The following is a 20,259-nucleotide window of genomic DNA, read 5'->3' on the forward strand; positions in this document are numbered from 1 at the left end:
TTCGTCAACTGCAGCCTTTTACATGGACAAGAACGGAGCTTTCTTGCTTGCTTTCCCATCTGCAAACCTGCCTTCGAATTTGCTTGAAAGAATCTGCTCTCGTAGTGAAATGTAAGGCAACTCCATTTAATTACTGTGTAAAGCATTATAAAGTTTTTCTCCAACCTGGTTCTGATGCATATGCCATTCTGTTTGAGAGTGTCCTTGCCGCGTTCTGATCCTTCCACGAAAAGCAGTACCGCATTTGCATTCCTTGCGCAGGCGGCCCGGTTCAAAGGCAGGGAAGAAGCTGCTGCGCAGGTGTCACAGCGCACCACGGATTCCTGAACTTGTCTGTCTGTCAAATGTACCCCAAAGTCGTCTCTGAAAGGCCTCATTTGGAAGCTGTCTGTCGTTATTCAACGCGCGAGAGTTGGTACCAGATTCCTGAATCATATTTTGGGGCAGTTCGCACGTTAGTGGCTCATTCAATCAGCAACAGCAATGAAATAATTTACACTCTCAGAGGAACCTTTGAACCTGTGCTTTCATAGCGCCGCTAATATTAAGGTGCGCCCCGAGATCTAAGCCATGTTGGAACTGAAACGGAGGAATCGACAGAGAGGCTACAGAATGACATCGCATCCATTTGGTTTTCTTTAAATCACTGACGAGCAGGAAAATGTAAAAGGGGAGAGCGAGTGGGGAAGTGAGGCGGTTGCAGCTCTGGTAAAAGTCCTTCTTTGTGATTCACTCCGCAAACAGAGACTTGAAGGTGACTCAGAGGCGTGTGAGCTCTTCACATCGAGATCAGAAAGCACTCAAGGGCAGTTAGCACCTCTTCCGGAGTGGGGGTGGGGTGAGGTAATTACCTTTTGACTTCTGTTACTATGTTCAGAAACTGCCTTTTCGATTGACTTGAACAGAAACTGCATTTCCAATAAGCACCATGGAAGTTAGCAAAATTTATTGAATCGCTTCTCGTCGATTGCCGCACAGGTTTCCGACTCAGTTGGTATCCACGTGGCTCATGTCCAGGAGTGAACATCTCTGCAGCAAATTGCACGGTTAAAGTAAAAGGCACGGAAAGTGGCATCTCGAACCGGCCCCGAGGTCAGAGCATGCTCACAATGTGATCTGTCGTTCTCGGATTGTAATGCGACCTCCGGTTTTAGGGTGGAGAACATTCTTTGGGACCCTTCTTCTGCAAAACAGACACAGTGACTGAATAAATGCTGCACGGTTTGATGTGGAACACGGCCTGCTCAGCTTTGTGCATTTTCCCTGTAGTCAGGTGTGTTTCGTGTTCCGTGTAAACGTGAAAGTCGTCCTGTTTCGAGCAATGTGTGAAATCATTTAGCAAAGCAAGAATCGAAATTGTAGTAATGTCTAGCAGCTCATGGTTATTTGACCGAAGTGTCCAAGTGTCTCTGCTGTCAAGATCGCGTTCGCCTCCCGCGCGGAAAATCGCAAACAGCTCTGCTGTTCCAAAGCGATTTGTACTTTTACTGGAACCGAATGGAGACTATTATTTCATCGCTGTTGTGAAACAAAGTCCTGCGGTGACTCGACTCGTCGTTATTTGGTTTTTTGTCCAATGGGAAAATCGTTCCAATGAATTTCGGTGTCATATGTTATTGAATTTCTCCCATTTCCTTCATTTCCGTCCTGGAGACATCAGAAGGAAAAGGTAATCTAATCGAGACTGTGATTGGTGAAATTGACTTTTTATGGCCCGTTCTTATGATGTTCTTTCTATCTCTCTTTTCAGCATTGTCTGGAAAGTGGTGGTGCACTAACGCTGCAGTATGTTTGAAAGAGTAGTTTGGAATTGCCCTGTTGTTAGTTGTGAGATTACTTTATGACTCATGCCCTCGGACTGTGACACATTTAGCATTCATGCATCTCTCTGTCTGAAAATGCATTCGGCATGCCAGTTTTGTTTGTGTTCCGTGAAAAATGCTTTCTGTTTTGCGATTCGCTCAGCACATTACGAGTTAACAGGGTTTCTGAGGTAACTTCGAGCAGCAAAACTCCTCAATTGAGGTCTGGGAAAATTTCACGGAGTATGGTCAGTCGGGGCAAAATTAAGGAAGTCGTTCGTATCTGCAGTGTTTCACAATACTACCTTTCCCGTGAGCAGTCGAACAGACTAAACGATTGTGCCACAGACTGCGATGGAAAACTCCGCTAAAAAGTAATCCTTTAAAGCCAGTGTTAGCAACAAGACGTTATGGGGGTACACGGCGTGGAAACAGATATTTAGGTGTATCTCATCCATGCTCACCACATAACCAAAATTAAACAAGTCCCGTTCCCCAGCATTTGGCCCCAATCCCTCTAAACCCATCCTGTCCAGAAACTCATCCGATTACCTTTGCAATTTTCTGAGTGTAATAGCCTCCTCCACTTCCTCTGGGAGCTCATTCCATACACGCACAACCTTCTGTGTGGGAAATGTGCCTCAGGTCGTTTGTCAATTTCAGCCCACTCACCTTAAACCTATGCTCTCGAGTTTTCAACTCACCCCAATTTGGGTAAAACACAGAAATACTCAGTTTACAACCCTTCCATAAGATCATATCGCAGCCGTTACGCTGCAGGGAAAGTCGTCCCAGCTTATTCCACCTCGCCCTACGGTCCAAACATTGACGAAATCATTGTCTATATATTGTCATCAATTTCACGTGTCTTTTTTAACGTTTTCAAGATGTCAATTACGCTGGACAACAACGAGCAATTGGAAACAGAAAGGTGAAACGGAGAATGGCTTCAACTTTCAGTGCTGGATGCCACTGCGCCGCAGGGCGGCGACCGCGGCTGGTTTCTGTAGTGTAGTGGTCATCACGTTCGCCTAACACGCGAAAGGTCCCCAGTTCGAAACTGGGCAGAAACTGCTTTGTTCGTCAACTGCGGCCTTTTACATGGACAAGAACGGAGCTTTCTTGCTTGCTTTCCCATCTGCAAACCTGCCTTCGAATTTGCTTGAAAGAATCTGCTCTCGTAGTGAAATGTAAGGCAACTCCATTTAATTACTGTGTAAAGCATTATAAAGTTTTTCTCCAACCTGGTTCTGATGCATATGCCATTCTGTTTGAGAGTGTCCTTGCCGCGTTCTGATCCTTCCACGAAAAGCAGTACCGCATTTGCATTCCTTGCGTAGGCGGACCGGTTCAAAGGCAGGTCACAGCGCACCACGGATTCCTGAACTTGTCTGTCTGTCAAATGTACCCCAAAGTCGTCTCTGAAAGGCCTCATTTGGAAGCTGTCTGTCGTTATTCAACGCGCGAGAGTTGGTACCAGATTCCTGAATCATATTTTGGGGCAGTTCGCACGTTAGTGGCTCATTCAATCAGCAACAGCAATGAAATAATTTACACTCTCAGAGGAACCTTTGAACCTGTGCTTTCATAGCGCCGCTAATATTAAGGTGCGCCCCGAGATCTAAGCCATGTTGGAACTGAAACGGAGGAATCGACAGAGAGGCTACAGAATGACATCGCATCCATTTGGTTTTCTTTAAATCACTGACGAGCAGGAAAATGTAAAAGGGGAGAGCGAGTGGGGAAGTGAGGCGGTTGCAGCTCTGGTAAAAGTCCTTCTTTGTGATTCACTCCGCAAACAGAGACTTGAAGGTGACTCAGAGGCGTGTGAGCTCTTCACATCGAGATCAGAAAGCACTCAAGGGCAGTTAGCACCTCTTCCGGAGTGGGGGTGGGGTGAGGTAATTACCTTTTGACTTCTGTTACTATGTTCAGAAACTGCCTTTTCGATTGACTTGAACAGAAACTGCATTTCCAATAAGCACCATGGAAGTTAGCAAAATTTATTGAATCGCTTCTCGTCGATTGCCGCACAGGTTTCCGACTCAGTTGGTATCCACGTGGCTCATGTCCAGGAGTGAACATCTCTGCAGCAAATTGCACGGTTAAAGTAAAAGGCACGGAAAGTGGCATCTCGAACCGGCCCCGAGGTCAGAGCATGCTCACAATGTGATCTGTCGTTCTCGGATTGTAATGCGACCTCCGGTTTTAGGGTGGAGAACATTCTTTGGGACCCTTCTTCTGCAAAACAGACACAGTGACTGAATAAATGCTGCACGGTTTGATGTGGAACACGGCCTGCTCAGCTTTGTGCATTTTCCCTGTAGTCAGGTGTGTTTCGTGTTCCGTGTAAACGTGAAAGTCGTCCTGTTTCGAGCAATGTGTGAAATCATTTAGCAAAGCAAGAATCGAAATTGTAGTAATGTCTAGCAGCTCATGGTTATTTGACCGAAGTGTCCAAGTGTCTCTGCTGTCAAGATCGCGTTCGCCTCCCGCGCGGAAAATCGCAAACAGCTCTGCTGTTCCAAAGCGATTTGTGCTTTTACTGGAACCGAATGGAGACTATTATTTCATCGCTGTTGTGAAACAAAGTCCTGCGGTGACTCGACTCGTCGTTATTTGGTTTTTTGTCCAATGGGAAAATCGTTCCAATGAATTTCGGTGTCATATGTTATTGAATTTCTCCCATTTCCTTCATTTCCGTCCTGGAGACATCAGAAGGAAAAGGTAATCTAATCGAGACTGTGATTGGTGAAATTGACTTTTTATGGCCCGTTCTTATGATGTTCTTTCTATCTCTCTTTTCAGCATTGTCTGGAAAGTGGTGGTGCACTAACGCTGCAGTATGTTTGAAAGAGTAGTTTGGAATTGCCCTGTTGTTAGTTGTGAGATTACTTTATGACTCATGCCCTCGGACTGTGACACATTTAGCATTCATGCATCTCTCTGTCTGAAAATGCATTCGGCATGCCAGTTTTGTTTGTGTTCCGTGAAAAATGCTTTCTGTTTTGCGATTCGCTCAGCACATTACGAGTTAACAGGGTTTCTGAGGTAACTTCGAGCAGCAAAACTCCTCAATTGAGGTCTGGGAAAATTTCACGGAGTATGGTCAGTCGGGGCAAAATTAAGGAAGTCGTTCGTATCTGCAGTGTTTCACAATACTACCTTTCCCGTGAGCAGTCGAACAGACTAAACGATTGTGCCACAGACTGCGATGGAAAACTCCGCTAAAAAGTAATCCTTTAAAGCCAGTGTTAGCAACAAGACGTTATGGGGGTACACGGCGTGGAAACAGATATTTAGGTGTATCTCATCCATGCTCACCACATAACCAAAATTAAACAAGTCCCGTTCCCCAGCATTTGGCCCCAATCCCTCTAAACCCATCCTGTCCAGAAACTCATCCGATTACCTTTGCAATTTTCTGAGTGTAATAGCCTCCTCCACTTCCTCTGGGAGCTCATTCCATACACGCACAACCTTCTGTGTGGGAAATGTGCCTCAGGTCGTTTGTCAATTTCAGCCCACTCACCTTAAACCTATGCTCTCGAGTTTTCAACTCACCCCAATTTGGGTAAAACACAGAAATACTCAGTTTACAACCCTTCCATAAGATCATATCGCAGCCGTTACGCTGCAGGGAAAGTCGTCCCAGCTTATTCCACCTCGCCCTACGGTCCAAACATTGACGAAATCATTGTCTATATATTGTCATCAATTTCACGTGTCTTTTTTAACGTTTTCAAGATGTCAATTACGCTGGACAACAACGAGCGATTGGAAACAGAAAGGTGAAACGGAGAATGGCTTCAACTTTCAGTGCTGGATGCCACTGCGCCGCAGGGCGGCGACCGCGGCTGGTTTCTGTAGTGTAGTGGTCATCACGTTCGCCTAACACGCGAAAGGTCCCCAGTTCGAAACTGGGCAGAAACTGCTTGGTTCGTCAACTGCAGCCTTTTACATGGACAAGAACGGAGCTTTCTTGCTTGCTTTCCCATCTGCAAACCTGCCTTCGAATTTGCTTGAAAGAATCTGCTCTCGTAGTGAAATGTAAGGCAACTCCATTTAATTACTGTGTAAAGCATTATAAAGTTTTTCTCCAACCTGGTTCTGATGCATATGCCATTCTGTTTGAGAGTGTCCTTGCCGCGTTCTGATCCTTCCACGAAAAGCAGTACCGCATTTGCATTCCTTGCGCAGGCGGCCCGGTTCAAAGGCAGGGAAGAAGCTGCTGCGCAGGTGTCACAGCGCACCACGGATTCCTGAACTTGTCTGTCTGTCAAATGTACCCCAAAGTCGTCTCTGAAAGGCCTCATTTGGAAGCTGTCTGTCGTTATTCAACGCGCGAGAGTTGGTACCAGATTCCTGAATCATATTTTGGGGCAGTTCGCACGTTAGTGGCTCATTCAATCAGCAACAGCAATGAAATAATTTACACTCTCAGAGGAACCTTTGAACCTGTGCTTTCATAGCGCCGCTAATATTAAGGTGCGCCCCGAGATCTAAGCCATGTTGGAACTGAAACGGAGGAATCGACAGAGAGGCTACAGAATGACATCGCATCCATTTGGTTTTCTTTAAATCACTGACGAGCAGGAAAATGTAAAAGGGGAGAGCGAGTGGGGAAGTGAGGCGGTTGCAGCTCTGGTAAAAGTCCTTCTTTGTGATTCACTCCGCAAACAGAGACTTGAAGGTGACTCAGAGGCGTGTGAGCTCTTCACATCGAGATCAGAAAGCACTCAAGGGCAGTTAGCACCTCTTCCGGAGTGGGGGTGGGGTGAGGTAATTACCTTTTGACTTCTGTTACTATGTTCAGAAACTGCCTTTTCGATTGACTTGAACAGAAACTGCATTTCCAATAAGCACCATGGAAGTTAGCAAAATTTATTGAATCGCTTCTCGTCGATTGCCGCACAGGTTTCCGACTCAGTTGGTATCCACGTGGCTCATGTCCAGGAGTGAACATCTCTGCAGCAAATTGCACGGTTAAAGTAAAAGGCACGGAAAGTGGCATCTCGAACCGGCCCCGAGGTCAGAGCATGCTCACAATGTGATCTGTCGTTCTCGGATTGTAATGCGACCTCCGGTTTTAGGGTGGAGAACATTCTTTGGGACCCTTCTTCTGCAAAACAGACACAGTGACTGAATAAATGCTGCACGGTTTGATGTGGAACACGGCCTGCTCAGCTTTGTGCATTTTCCCTGTAGTCAGGTGTGTTTCGTGTTCCGTGTAAACGTGAAAGTCGTCCTGTTTCGAGCAATGTGTGAAATCATTTAGCAAAGCAAGAATCGAAATTGTAGTAATGTCTAGCAGCTCATGGTTATTTGACCGAAGTGTCCAAGTGTCTCTGCTGTCAAGATCGCGTTCGCCTCCCGCGCGGAAAATCGCAAACAGCTCTGCTGTTCCAAAGCGATTTGTACTTTTACTGGAACCGAATGGAGACTATTATTTCATCGCTGTTGTGAAACAAAGTCCTGCGGTGACTCGACTCGTCGTTATTTGGTTTTTTGTCCAATGGGAAAATCGTTCCAATGAATTTCGGTGTCATATGTTATTGAATTTCTCCCATTTCCTTCATTTCCGTCCTGGAGACATCAGAAGGAAAAGGTAATCTAATCGAGACTGTGATTGGTGAAATTGACTTTTTATGGCCCGTTCTTATGATGTTCTTTCTATCTCTCTTTTCAGCATTGTCTGGAAAGTGGTGGTGCACTAACGCTGCAGTATGTTTGAAAGAGTAGTTTGGAATTGCCCTGTTGTTAGTTGTGAGATTACTTTATGACTCATGCCCTCGGACTGTGACACATTTAGCATTCATGCATCTCTCTGTCTGAAAATGCATTCGGCATGCCAGTTTTGTTTGTGTTCCGTGAAAAATGCTTTCTGTTTTGCGATTCGCTCAGCACATTACGAGTTAACAGGGTTTCTGAGGTAACTTCGAGCAGCAAAACTCCTCAATTGAGGTCTGGGAAAATTTCACGGAGTATGGTCAGTCGGGGCAAAATTAAGGAAGTCGTTCGTATCTGCAGTGTTTCACAATACTACCTTTCCCGTGAGCAGTCGAACAGACTAAACGATTGTGCCACAGACTGCGATGGAAAACTCCGCTAAAAAGTAATCCTTTAAAGCCAGTGTTAGCAACAAGACGTTATGGGGGTACACGGCGTGGAAACAGATATTTAGGTGTATCTCATCCATGCTCACCACATAACCAAAATTAAACAAGTCCCGTTCCCCAGCATTTGGCCCCAATCCCTCTAAACCCATCCTGTCCAGAAACTCATCCGATTACCTTTGCAATTTTCTGAGTGTAATAGCCTCCTCCACTTCCTCTGGGAGCTCATTCCATACACGCACAACCTTCTGTGTGGGAAATGTGCCTCAGGTCGTTTGTCAATTTCAGCCCACTCACCTTAAACCTATGCTCTCGAGTTTTCAACTCACCCCAATTTGGGTAAAACACAGAAATACTCAGTTTACAACCCTTCCATAAGATCATATCGCAGCCGTTACGCTGCAGGGAAAGTCGTCCCAGCTTATTCCACCTCGCCCTACGGTCCAAACATTGACGAAATCATTGTCTATATATTGTCATCAATTTCACGTGTCTTTTTTAACGTTTTCAAGATGTCAATTACGCTGGACAACAACGAGCAATTGGAAACAGAAAGGTGAAACGGAGAATGGCTTCAACTTTCAGTGCTGGATGCCACTGCGCCGCAGGGCGGCGACCGCGGCTGGTTTCTGTAGTGTAGTGGTCATCACGTTCGCCTAACACGCGAAAGGTCCCCAGTTCGAAACTGGGCAGAAACTGCTTTGTTCGTCAACTGCGGCCTTTTACATGGACAAGAACGGAGCTTTCTTGCTTGCTTTCCCATCTGCAAACCTGCCTTCGAATTTGCTTGAAAGAATCTGCTCTCGTAGTGAAATGTAAGGCAACTCCATTTAATTACTGTGTAAAGCATTATAAAGTTTTTCTCCAACCTGGTTCTGATGCATATGCCATTCTGTTTGAGAGTGTCCTTGCCGCGTTCTGATCCTTCCACGAAAAGCAGTACCGCATTTGCATTCCTTGCGTAGGCGGACCGGTTCAAAGGCAGGTCACAGCGCACCACGGATTCCTGAACTTGTCTGTCTGTCAAATGTACCCCAAAGTCGTCTCTGAAAGGCCTCATTTGGAAGCTGTCTGTCGTTATTCAACGCGCGAGAGTTGGTACCAGATTCCTGAATCATATTTTGGGGCAGTTCGCACGTTAGTGGCTCATTCAATCAGCAACAGCAATGAAATAATTTACACTCTCAGAGGAACCTTTGAACCTGTGCTTTCATAGCGCCGCTAATATTAAGGTGCGCCCCGAGATCTAAGCCATGTTGGAACTGAAACGGAGGAATCGACAGAGAGGCTACAGAATGACATCGCATCCATTTGGTTTTCTTTAAATCACTGACGAGCAGGAAAATGTAAAAGGGGAGAGCGAGTGGGGAAGTGAGGCGGTTGCAGCTCTGGTAAAAGTCCTTCTTTGTGATTCACTCCGCAAACAGAGACTTGAAGGTGACTCAGAGGCGTGTGAGCTCTTCACATCGAGATCAGAAAGCACTCAAGGGCAGTTAGCACCTCTTCCGGAGTGGGGGTGGGGTGAGGTAATTACCTTTTGACTTCTGTTACTATGTTCAGAAACTGCCTTTTCGATTGACTTGAACAGAAACTGCATTTCCAATAAGCACCATGGAAGTTAGCAAAATTTATTGAATCGCTTCTCGTCGATTGCCGCACAGGTTTCCGACTCAGTTGGTATCCACGTGGCTCATGTCCAGGAGTGAACATCTCTGCAGCAAATTGCACGGTTAAAGTAAAAGGCACGGAAAGTGGCATCTCGAACCGGCCCCGAGGTCAGAGCATGCTCACAATGTGATCTGTCGTTCTCGGATTGTAATGCGACCTCCGGTTTTAGGGTGGAGAACATTCTTTGGGACCCTTCTTCTGCAAAACAGACACAGTGACTGAATAAATGCTGCACGGTTTGATGTGGAACACGGCCTGCTCAGCTTTGTGCATTTTCCCTGTAGTCAGGTGTGTTTCGTGTTCCGTGTAAACGTGAAAGTCGTCCTGTTTCGAGCAATGTGTGAAATCATTTAGCAAAGCAAGAATCGAAATTGTAGTAATGTCTAGCAGCTCATGGTTATTTGACCGAAGTGTCCAAGTGTCTCTGCTGTCAAGATCGCGTTCGCCTCCCGCGCGGAAAATCGCAAACAGCTCTGCTGTTCCAAAGCGATTTGTGCTTTTACTGGAACCGAATGGAGACTATTATTTCATCGCTGTTGTGAAACAAAGTCCTGCGGTGACTCGACTCGTCGTTATTTGGTTTTTTGTCCAATGGGAAAATCGTTCCAATGAATTTCGGTGTCATATGTTATTGAATTTCTCCCATTTCCTTCATTTCCGTCCTGGAGACATCAGAAGGAAAAGGTAATCTAATCGAGACTGTGATTGGTGAAATTGACTTTTTATGGCCCGTTCTTATGATGTTCTTTCTATCTCTCTTTTCAGCATTGTCTGGAAAGTGGTGGTGCACTAACGCTGCAGTATGTTTGAAAGAGTAGTTTGGAATTGCCCTGTTGTTAGTTGTGAGATTACTTTATGACTCATGCCCTCGGACTGTGACACATTTAGCATTCATGCATCTCTCTGTCTGAAAATGCATTCGGCATGCCAGTTTTGTTTGTGTTCCGTGAAAAATGCTTTCTGTTTTGCGATTCGCTCAGCACATTACGAGTTAACAGGGTTTCTGAGGTAACTTCGAGCAGCAAAACTCCTCAATTGAGGTCTGGGAAAATTTCACGGAGTATGGTCAGTCGGGGCAAAATTAAGGAAGTCGTTCGTATCTGCAGTGTTTCACAATACTACCTTTCCCGTGAGCAGTCGAACAGACTAAACGATTGTGCCACAGACTGCGATGGAAAACTCCGCTAAAAAGTAATCCTTTAAAGCCAGTGTTAGCAACAAGACGTTATGGGGGTACACGGCGTGGAAACAGATATTTAGGTGTATCTCATCCATGCTCACCACATAACCAAAATTAAACAAGTCCCGTTCCCCAGCATTTGGCCCCAATCCCTCTAAACCCATCCTGTCCAGAAACTCATCCGATTACCTTTGCAATTTTCTGAGTGTAATAGCCTCCTCCACTTCCTCTGGGAGCTCATTCCATACACGCACAACCTTCTGTGTGGGAAATGTGCCTCAGGTCGTTTGTCAATTTCAGCCCACTCACCTTAAACCTATGCTCTCGAGTTTTCAACTCACCCCAATTTGGGTAAAACACAGAAATACTCAGTTTACAACCCTTCCATAAGATCATATCGCAGCCGTTACGCTGCAGGGAAAGTCGTCCCAGCTTATTCCACCTCGCCCTACGGTCCAAACATTGACGAAATCATTGTCTATATATTGTCATCAATTTCACGTGTCTTTTTTAACGTTTTCAAGATGTCAATTACGCTGGACAACAACGAGCAATTGGAAACAGAAAGGTGAAACGGAGAATGGCTTCAACTTTCAGTGCTGGATGCCACTGCGCCGCAGGGCGGCGACCGCGGCTGGTTTCTGTAGTGTAGTGGTCATCACGTTCGCCTAACACGCGAAAGGTCCCCAGTTCGAAACTGGGCAGAAACTGCTTTGTTCGTCAACTGCGGCCTTTTACATGGACAAGAACGGAGCTTTCTTGCTTGCTTTCCCATCTGCAAACCTGCCTTCGAATTTGCTTGAAAGAATCTGCTCTCGTAGTGAAATGTAAGGCAACTCCATTTAATTACTGTGTAAAGCATTATAAAGTTTTTCTCCAACCTGGTTCTGATGCATATGCCATTCTGTTTGAGAGTGTCCTTGCCGCGTTCTGATCCTTCCACGAAAAGCAGTACCGCATTTGCATTCCTTGCGTAGGCGGACCGGTTCAAAGGCAGGTCACAGCGCACCACGGATTCCTGAACTTGTCTGTCTGTCAAATGTACCCCAAAGTCGTCTCTGAAAGGCCTCATTTGGAAGCTGTCTGTCGTTATTCAACGCGCGAGAGTTGGTACCAGATTCCTGAATCATATTTTGGGGCAGTTCGCACGTTAGTGGCTCATTCAATCAGCAACAGCAATGAAATAATTTACACTCTCAGAGGAACCTTTGAACCTGTGCTTTCATAGCGCCGCTAATATTAAGGTGCGCCCCGAGATCTAAGCCATGTTGGAACTGAAACGGAGGAATCGACAGAGAGGCTACAGAATGACATCGCATCCATTTGGTTTTCTTTAAATCACTGACGAGCAGGAAAATGTAAAAGGGGAGAGCGAGTGGGGAAGTGAGGCGGTTGCAGCTCTGGTAAAAGTCCTTCTTTGTGATTCACTCCGCAAACAGAGACTTGAAGGTGACTCAGAGGCGTGTGAGCTCTTCACATCGAGATCAGAAAGCACTCAAGGGCAGTTAGCACCTCTTCCGGAGTGGGGGTGGGGTGAAGTAATTACCTTTTGACTTCTGTTACTATGTTCAGAAACTGCCTTTTCGATTGACTTGAACAGAAACTGCATTTCCAATAAGCACCATGGAAGTTAGCAAAATTTATTGAATCGCTTCTCGTCGATTGCCGCACAGGTTTCCGACTCAGTTGGTATCCACGTGGCTCATGTCCAGGAGTGAACATCTCTGCAGCAAATTGCACGGTTAAAGTAAAAGGCACGGAAAGTGGCATCTCGAACCGGCCCCGAGGTCAGAGCATGCTCACAATGTGATCTGTCGTTCTCGGATTGTAATGCGACCTCCGGTTTTAGGGTGGAGAACATTCTTTGGGACCCTTCTTCTGCAAAACAGACACAGTGACTGAATAAATGCTGCACGGTTTGATGTGGAACACGGCCTGCTCAGCTTTGTGCATTTTCCCTGTAGTCAGGTGTGTTTCGTGTTCCGTGTAAACGTGAAAGTCGTCCTGTTTCGAGCAATGTGTGAAATCATTTAGCAAAGCAAGAATCGAAATTGTAGTAATGTCTAGCAGCTCATGGTTATTTGACCGAAGTGTCCAAGTGTCTCTGCTGTCAAGATCGCGTTCGCCTCCCGCGCGGAAAATCGCAAACAGCTCTGCTGTTCCAAAGCGATTTGTGCTTTTACTGGAACCGAATGGAGACTATTATTTCATCGCTGTTGTGAAACAAAGTCCTGCGGTGACTCGACTCGTCGTTATTTGGTTTTTTGTCCAATGGGAAAATCGTTCCAATGAATTTCGGTGTCATATGTTATTGAATTTCTCCCATTTCCTTCATTTCCGTCCTGGAGACATCAGAAGGAAAAGGTAATCTAATCGAGACTGTGATTGGTGAAATTGACTTTTTATGGCCCGTTCTTATGATGTTCTTTCTATCTCTCTTTTCAGCATTGTCTGGAAAGTGGTGGTGCACTAACGCTGCAGTATGTTTGAAAGAGTAGTTTGGAATTGCCCTGTTGTTAGTTGTGAGATTACTTTATGACTCATGCCCTCGGACTGTGACACATTTAGCATTCATGCATCTCTCTGTCTGAAAATGCATTCGGCATGCCAGTTTTGTTTGTGTTCCGTGAAAAATGCTTTCTGTTTTGCGATTCGCTCAGCACATTACGAGTTAACAGGGTTTCTGAGGTAACTTCGAGCAGCAAAACTCCTCAATTGAGGTCTGGGAAAATTTCACGGAGTATGGTCAGTCGGGGCAAAATTAAGGAAGTCGTTCGTATCTGCAGTGTTTCACAATACTACCTTTCCCGTGAGCAGTCGAACAGACTAAACGATTGTGCCACAGACTGCGATGGAAAACTCCGCTAAAAAGTAATCCTTTAAAGCCAGTGTTAGCAACAAGACGTTATGGGGGTACACGGCGTGGAAACAGATATTTAGGTGTATCTCATCCATGCTCACCACATAACCAAAATTAAACAAGTCCCGTTCCCCAGCATTTGGCCCCAATCCCTCTAAACCCATCCTGTCCAGAAACTCATCCGATTACCTTTGCAATTTTCTGAGTGTAATAGCCTCCTCCACTTCCTCTGGGAGCTCATTCCATACACGCACAACCTTCTGTGTGGGAAATGTGCCTCAGGTCGTTTGTCAATTTCAGCCCACTCACCTTAAACCTATGCTCTCGAGTTTTCAACTCACCCCAATTTGGGTAAAACACAGAAATACTCAGTTTACAACCCTTCCATAAGATCATATCGCAGCCGTTACGCTGCAGGGAAAGTCGTCCCAGCTTATTCCACCTCGCCCTACGGTCCAAACATTGACGAAATCATTGTCTATATATTGTCATCAATTTCACGTGTCTTTTTTAACGTTTTCAAGATGTCAATTACGCTGGACAACAACGAGCAATTGGAAACAGAAAGGTGAAACGGAGAATGGCTTCAACTTTCAGTGCTGGATGCCACTGCGCCGCAGGGCGGCGACCGCGGCTGGTTTCTGTAGTGTAGTGGTCATCACGTTCGCCTAACACGCGAAAGGTCCCCAGTTCGAAACTGGGCAGAAACTGCTTTGTTCGTCAACTGCGGCCTTTTACATGGACAAGAACGGAGCTTTCTTGCTTGCTTTCCCATCTGCAAACCTGCCTTCGAATTTGCTTGAAAGAATCTGCTCTCGTAGTGAAATGTAAGGCAACTCCATTTAATTACTGTGTAAAGCATTATAAAGTTTTTCTCCAACCTGGTTCTGATGCATATGCCATTCTGTTTGAGAGTGTCCTTGCCGCGTTCTGATCCTTCCACGAAAAGCAGTACCGCATTTGCATTCCTTGCGTAGGCGGACCGGTTCAAAGGCAGGTCACAGCGCACCACGGATTCCTGAACTTGTCTGTCTGTCAAATGTACCCCAAAGTCGTCTCTGAAAGGCCTCATTTGGAAGCTGTCTGTCGTTATTCAACGCGCGAGAGTTGGTACCAGATTCCTGAATCATATTTTGGGGCAGTTCGCACGTTAGTGGCTCATTCAATCAGCAACAGCAATGAAATAATTTACACTCTCAGAGGAACCTTTGAACCTGTGCTTTCATAGCGCCGCTAATATTAAGGTGCGCCCCGAGATCTAAGCCATGTTGGAACTGAAACGGAGGAATCGACAGAGAGGCTACAGAATGACATCGCATCCATTTGGTTTTCTTTAAATCACTGACGAGCAGGAAAATGTAAAAGGGGAGAGCGAGTGGGGAAGTGAGGCGGTTGCAGCTCTGGTAAAAGTCCTTCTTTGTGATTCACTCCGCAAACAGAGACTTGAAGGTGACTCAGAGGCGTGTGAGCTCTTCACATCGAGATCAGAAAGCACTCAAGGGCAGTTAGCACCTCTTCCGGAGTGGGGGTGGGGTGAGGTAATTACCTTTTGACTTCTGTTACTATGTTCAGAAACTGCCTTTTCGATTGACTTGAACAGAAACTGCATTTCCAATAAGCACCATGGAAGTTAGCAAAATTTATTGAATCGCTTCTCGTCGATTGCCGCACAGGTTTCCGACTCAGTTGGTATCCACGTGGCTCATGTCCAGGAGTGAACATCTCTGCAGCAAATTGCACGGTTAAAGTAAAAGGCACGGAAAGTGGCATCTCGAACCGGCCCCGAGGTCAGAGCATGCTCACAATGTGATCTGTCGTTCTCGGATTGTAATGCGACCTCCGGTTTTAGGGTGGAGAACATTCTTTGGGACCCTTCTTCTGCAAAACAGACACAGTGACTGAATAAATGCTGCACGGTTTGATGTGGAACACGGCCTGCTCAGCTTTGTGCATTTTCCCTGTAGTCAGGTGTGTTTCGTGTTCCGTGTAAACGTGAAAGTCGTCCTGTTTCGAGCAATGTGTGAAATCATTTAGCAAAGCAAGAATCGAAATTGTAGTAATGTCTAGCAGCTCATGGTTATTTGACCGAAGTGTCCAAGTGTCTCTGCTGTCAAGATCGCGTTCGCCTCCCGCGCGGAAAATCGCAAACAGCTCTGCTGTTCCAAAGCGATTTGTGCTTTTACTGGAACCGAATGGAGACTATTATTTCATCGCTGTTGTGAAACAAAGTCCTGCGGTGACTCGACTCGTCGTTATTTGGTTTTTTGTCCAATGGGAAAATCGTTCCAATGAATTTCGGTGTCATATGTTATTGAATTTCTCCCATTTCCTTCATTTCCGTCCTGGAGACATCAGAAGGAAAAGGTAATCTAATCGAGACTGTGATTGGTGAAATTGACTTTTTATGGCCCGTTCTTATGATGTTCTTTCTATCTCTCTTTTCAGCATTGTCTGGAAAGTGGTGGTGCACTAACGCTGCAGTATGTTTGAAAGAGTAGTTTGGAATTGCCCTGTTGTTAGTTGTGAGATTACTTTATGACTCATGCCCTCGGACTGTGACACATTTAGCATTCATGCATCTCTCTGTCTGAAAATGCATTCGGCATGCCAGTTTTGTTTGTGTTCCGTGAAAAATGCTTTCTGTTTTGCGATTCGCTCAGCACATTACGAGTTAACAGGGTTTCTGAGGTAACTTCGAGCAGCAAAACTCCTCAATTGAGGTCTGGGAAAATTTCACGGAGTATGGTCAGTCGGGGCAAAATTAAGGAAGTCGTTCGTATCTGCAGTGTTTCACAATACTACCTTTCCCGTGAGCAGTCGAACAGACTAAACGATTGTGCCACAGACTGCGATGGAAAACTCCGCTAAAAAGTAATCCTTTAAAGCCAGTGTTAGCAACAAGACGTTATGGGGGTACACGGCGTGGAAACAGATATTTAGGTGTATCTCATCCATGCTCACCACATAACCAAAATTAAACAAGTCCCGTTCCCCAGCATTTGGCCCCAATCCCTCTAAACCCATCCTGTCCAGAAACTCATCCGATTACCTTTGCAATTTTCTGAGTGTAATAGCCTCCTCCACTTCCTCTGGGAGCTCATTCCATACACGCACAACCTTCTGTGTGGGAAATGTGCCTCAGGTCGTTTGTCAATTTCAGCCCACTCACCTTAAACCTATGCTCTCGAGTTTTCAACTCACCCCAATTTGGGTAAAACACAGAAATACTCAGTTTACAACCCTTCCATAAGATCATATCGCAGCCGTTACGCTGCAGGGAAAGTCGTCCCAGCTTATTCCACCTCGCCCTACGGTCCAAACATTGACGAAATCATTGTCTATATATTGTCATCAATTTCACGTGTCTTTTTTAACGTTTTCAAGATGTCAATTACGCTGGACAACAACGAGCAATTGGAAACAGAAAGGTGAAACGGAGAATGGCTTCAACTTTCAGTGCTGGATGCCACTGCGCCGCAGGGCGGCGACCGCGGCTGGTTTCTGTAGTGTAGTGGTCATCACGTTCGCCTAACACGCGAAAGGTCCCCAGTTCGAAACTGGGCAGAAACTGCTTTGTTCGTCAACTGCGGCCTTTTACATGGACAAGAACGGAGCTTTCTTGCTTGCTTTCCCATCTGCAAACCTGCCTTCGAATTTGCTTGAAAGAATCTGCTCTCGTAGTGAAATGTAAGGCAACTCCATTTAATTACTGTGTAAAGCATTATAAAGTTTTTCTCCAACCTGGTTCTGATGCATATGCCATTCTGTTTGAGAGTGTCCTTGCCGCGTTCTGATCCTTCCACGAAAAGCAGTACCGCATTTGCATTCCTTGCGTAGGCGGACCGGTTCAAAGGCAGGTCACAGCGCACCACGGATTCCTGAACTTGTCTGTCTGTCAAATGTACCCCAAAGTCGTCTCTGAAAGGCCTCATTTGGAAGCTGTCTGTCGTTATTCAACGCGCGAGAGTTGGTACCAGATTCCTGAATCATATTTTGGGGCAGTTCGCACGTTAGTGGCTCATTCAATCAGCAACAGCAATGAAATAATTTACACTCTCAGAGGAACCTTTGAACCTGTGCTTTCATAGCGCCGCTAATATTAAGGTGCGCCCCGAGATCTAAGCCATGTTGGAACTGAAACGGAGGAATCGACAGAGAGGCTACAGAATGACATCGCATCCATTTGGTTTTCTTTAAATCACTGACGAGCAGGAAAATGTAAAAGGGGAGAGCGAGTGGGGAAGTGAGGCGGTTGCAGCTCTGGTAAAAGTCCTTCTTTGTGATTCACTCCGCAAACAGAGACTTGAAGGTGACTCAGAGGCGTGTGAGCTCTTCACATCGAGATCAGAAAGCACTCAAGGGCAGTTAGCACCTCTTCCGGAGTGGGGGTGGGGTGAGGTAATTACCTTTTGACTTCTGTTACTATGTTCAGAAACTGCCTTTTCGATTGACTTGAACAGAAACTGCATTTCCAATAAGCACCATGGAAGTTAGCAAAATTTATTGAATCGCTTCTCGTCGATTGCCGCACAGGTTTCCGACTCAGTTGGTATCCACGTGGCTCATGTCCAGGAGTGAACATCTCTGCAGCAAATTGCACGGTTAAAGTAAAAGGCACGGAAAGTGGCATCTCGAACCGGCCCCGAGGTCAGAGCATGCTCACAATGTGATCTGTCGTTCTCGGATTGTAATGCGACCTCCGGTTTTAGGGTGGAGAACATTCTTTGGGACCCTTCTTCTGCAAAACAGACACAGTGACTGAATAAATGCTGCACGGTTTGATGTGGAACACGGCCTGCTCAGCTTTGTGCATTTTCCCTGTAGTCAGGTGTGTTTCGTGTTCCGTGTAAACGTGAAAGTCGTCCTGTTTCGAGCAATGTGTGAAATCATTTAGCAAAGCAAGAATCGAAATTGTAGTAATGTCTAGCAGCTCATGGTTATTTGACCGAAGTGTCCAAGTGTCTCTGCTGTCAAGATCGCGTTCGCCTCCCGCGCGGAAAATCGCAAACAGCTCTGCTGTTCCAAAGCGATTTGTGCTTTTACTGGAACCGAATGGAGACTATTATTTCATCGCTGTTGTGAAACAAAGTCCTGCGGTGACTCGACTCGTCGTTATTTGGTTTTTTGTCCAATGGGAAAATCGTTCCAATGAATTTCGGTGTCATATGTTATTGAATTTCTCCCATTTCCTTCATTTCCGTCCTGGAGACATCAGAAGGAAAAGGTAATCTAATCGAGACTGTGATTGGTGAAATTGACTTTTTATGGCCCGTTCTTATGATGTTCTTTCTATCTCTCTTTTCAGCATTGTCTGGAAAGTGGTGGTGCACTAACGCTGCAGTATGTTTGAAAGAGTAGTTTGGAATTGCCCTGTTGTTAGTTGTGAGATTACTTTATGACTCATGCCCTCGGACTGTGACACATTTAGCATTCATGCATCTCTCTGTCTGAAAATGCATTCGGCATGCCAGTTTTGTTTGTGTTCCGTGAAAAATGCTTTCTGTTTTGCGATTCGCTCAGCACATTACGAGTTAACAGGGTTTCTGAGGTAACTTCGAGCAGCAAAACTCCTCAATTGAGGTCTGGGAAAATTTCACGGAGTATGGTCAGTCGGGGCAAAATTAAGGAAGTCGTTCGTATCTGCAGTGTTTCACAATACTACCTTTCCCGTGAGCAGTCGAACAGACTAAACGATTGTGCCACAGACTGCGATGGAAAACTCCGCTAAAAAGTAATCCTTTAAAGCCAGTGTTAGCAACAAGACGTTATGGGGGTACACGGCGTGGAAACAGATATTTAGGTGTATCTCATCCATGCTCACCACATAACCAAAATTAAACAAGTCCCGTTCCCCAGCATTTGGCCCCAATCCCTCTAAACCCATCCTGTCCAGAAACTCATCCGATTACCTTTGCAATTTTCTGAGTGTAATAGCCTCCTCCACTTCCTCTGGGAGCTCATTCCATACACGCACAACCTTCTGTGTGGGAAATGTGCCTCAGGTCGTTTGTCAATTTCAGCCCACTCACCTTAAACCTATGCTCTCGAGTTTTCAACTCACCCCAATTTGGGTAAAACACAGAAATACTCAGTTTACAACCCTTCCATAAGATCATATCGCAGCCGTTACGCTGCAGGGAAAGTCATCCCAGCTTATTCCACCTCGCCCTACGGTCCAAACATTGACGAAATCATTGTCTATATATTGTCATCAATTTCACGTGTCTTTTTTAACGTTTTCAAGATGTCAATTACGCTGGACAACAACGAGCGATTGGAAACAGAAAGGTGAAACGGAGAATGGCTTCAACTTTCAGTGCTGGATGCCACTGCGCCGCAGGGCGGCGACCGCGGCTGGTTTCTGTAGTGTAGTGGTCATCACGTTCGCCTAACACGCGAAAGGTCCCCAGTTCGAAACTGGGCAGAAACTGCTTGGTTCGTCAACTGCAGCCTTTTACATGGACAAGAACGGAGCTTTCTTGCTTGCTTTCCCATCTGCAAACCTGCCTTCGAATTTGCTTGAAAGAATCTGCTCTCGTAGTGAAATGTAAGGCAACTCCATTTAATTACTGTGTAAAGCATTATAAAGTTTTTCTCCAACCTGGTTCTGATGCATATGCCATTCTGTTTGAG

General features: G+C 45.7%; 7 non-coding genes across 7 annotated transcripts; all 7 read left to right on the forward strand.

The window, feature by feature from the left end:
• Positions 1-2,802: 2,802 nt before the first annotated feature.
• Positions 2,803-2,875, forward strand: trnav-aac (transfer RNA valine (anticodon AAC)). The gene has a single exon. It is a non-coding gene; the product is annotated as a tRNA-Val (tRNA).
• Positions 2,876-5,662: 2,787 nt separating this feature from the next.
• On the forward strand, positions 5,663-5,735 carry trnav-aac (transfer RNA valine (anticodon AAC)). Its single transcript has one exon. It is a non-coding gene; the product is annotated as a tRNA-Val (tRNA).
• Positions 5,736-8,543: 2,808 nt separating this feature from the next.
• Positions 8,544-8,616, forward strand: trnav-aac (transfer RNA valine (anticodon AAC)). Its single transcript has one exon. It is a non-coding gene; the product is annotated as a tRNA-Val (tRNA).
• Positions 8,617-11,403: 2,787 nt separating this feature from the next.
• Positions 11,404-11,476, forward strand: trnav-aac (transfer RNA valine (anticodon AAC)). The gene has a single exon. It is a non-coding gene; the product is annotated as a tRNA-Val (tRNA).
• Positions 11,477-14,263: 2,787 nt separating this feature from the next.
• trnav-aac (transfer RNA valine (anticodon AAC)) lies at positions 14,264-14,336 on the forward strand. The gene has a single exon. It is a non-coding gene; the product is annotated as a tRNA-Val (tRNA).
• A 2,787-nt stretch (positions 14,337-17,123) lies between these two features.
• trnav-aac (transfer RNA valine (anticodon AAC)) lies at positions 17,124-17,196 on the forward strand. The gene has a single exon. It is a non-coding gene; the product is annotated as a tRNA-Val (tRNA).
• A 2,787-nt stretch (positions 17,197-19,983) lies between these two features.
• Positions 19,984-20,056, forward strand: trnav-aac (transfer RNA valine (anticodon AAC)). Its single transcript has one exon. It is a non-coding gene; the product is annotated as a tRNA-Val (tRNA).
• Positions 20,057-20,259: the final 203 nt, after the last annotated feature.

The sequence above is a fragment of the Chiloscyllium punctatum genome, unplaced genomic scaffold (genome assembly GCF_047496795.1).
Source record: "Chiloscyllium punctatum isolate Juve2018m unplaced genomic scaffold, sChiPun1.3 scaffold_156, whole genome shotgun sequence".
In the NCBI taxonomy this organism is placed as follows: domain Eukaryota; kingdom Metazoa; phylum Chordata; class Chondrichthyes; order Orectolobiformes; family Hemiscylliidae; genus Chiloscyllium; species Chiloscyllium punctatum.